The sequence below is a fragment of the Guillardia theta genome (genome assembly GCF_000315625.1).
Source record: "Guillardia theta CCMP2712 unplaced genomic scaffold GUITHscaffold_184, whole genome shotgun sequence".
In the NCBI taxonomy this organism is placed as follows: Eukaryota; class Cryptophyceae; order Pyrenomonadales; family Geminigeraceae; genus Guillardia; species Guillardia theta.
The window spans coordinates 74,483-75,167 of NW_005434492.1; positions in this window are offsets into that span (position 1 = coordinate 74,483).

Here is a 685-nt window from a genome sequence, read left to right on the forward strand (position 1 = left end):
ACATTGGTGACCTAAAATCAGGTAGTGTTATTGCTTTCTTGAACATTCTGCCAGATCTTCAATCAGCACTGTCTTCATCTCCCGGGCCGGTCCCACCGGAATTGTCCCCTCAAGCTTCGGATCCAAATTCTCCCTTGAGCCAGACAAATTCGCCCTCCCGGGGTGTTTCCTCGGATCCTTCTGGTCTCGAGCAACTTGTCAGTAGCCCAGCCAAGGGGGACGGAGGAGAGGAGAGGAGAGAAGGTGGGGAGGGGGATAGCAAAGGTTCGCTCAGATAGGTGGAAGCAACAAGTAGAGGGTATTCATGACGAGGGAGGGAGGAGGATGAATAAAGGTTTATTGCGAATGAGTTGAGAGGAACAAGAGCGGGATGGTTCAAAGAATTGAAATTTTGTTCAAAGAATTGAAATCTTCCAATCTGACTTCTGGGGAGGAATGGGAGGAGGAGTGAGGTGATCGAGGTTGTTGTCTTCAACTATCTTAATAAGCCTTGAGAGTTCATCCTGCATGAAAATTTCATTCCCTGCCTCCACCCTCCTCTCACCCTTCACCCTCACAGATCAAACCTTGCATCATCATTACATCTGTTACTCTAATCATCATCATCATCATCATCATCATCATCATCATCATCATCATCATCATCATCATCATCATCTCTTCCTCCTCCTCCTTCTCCTCCTCC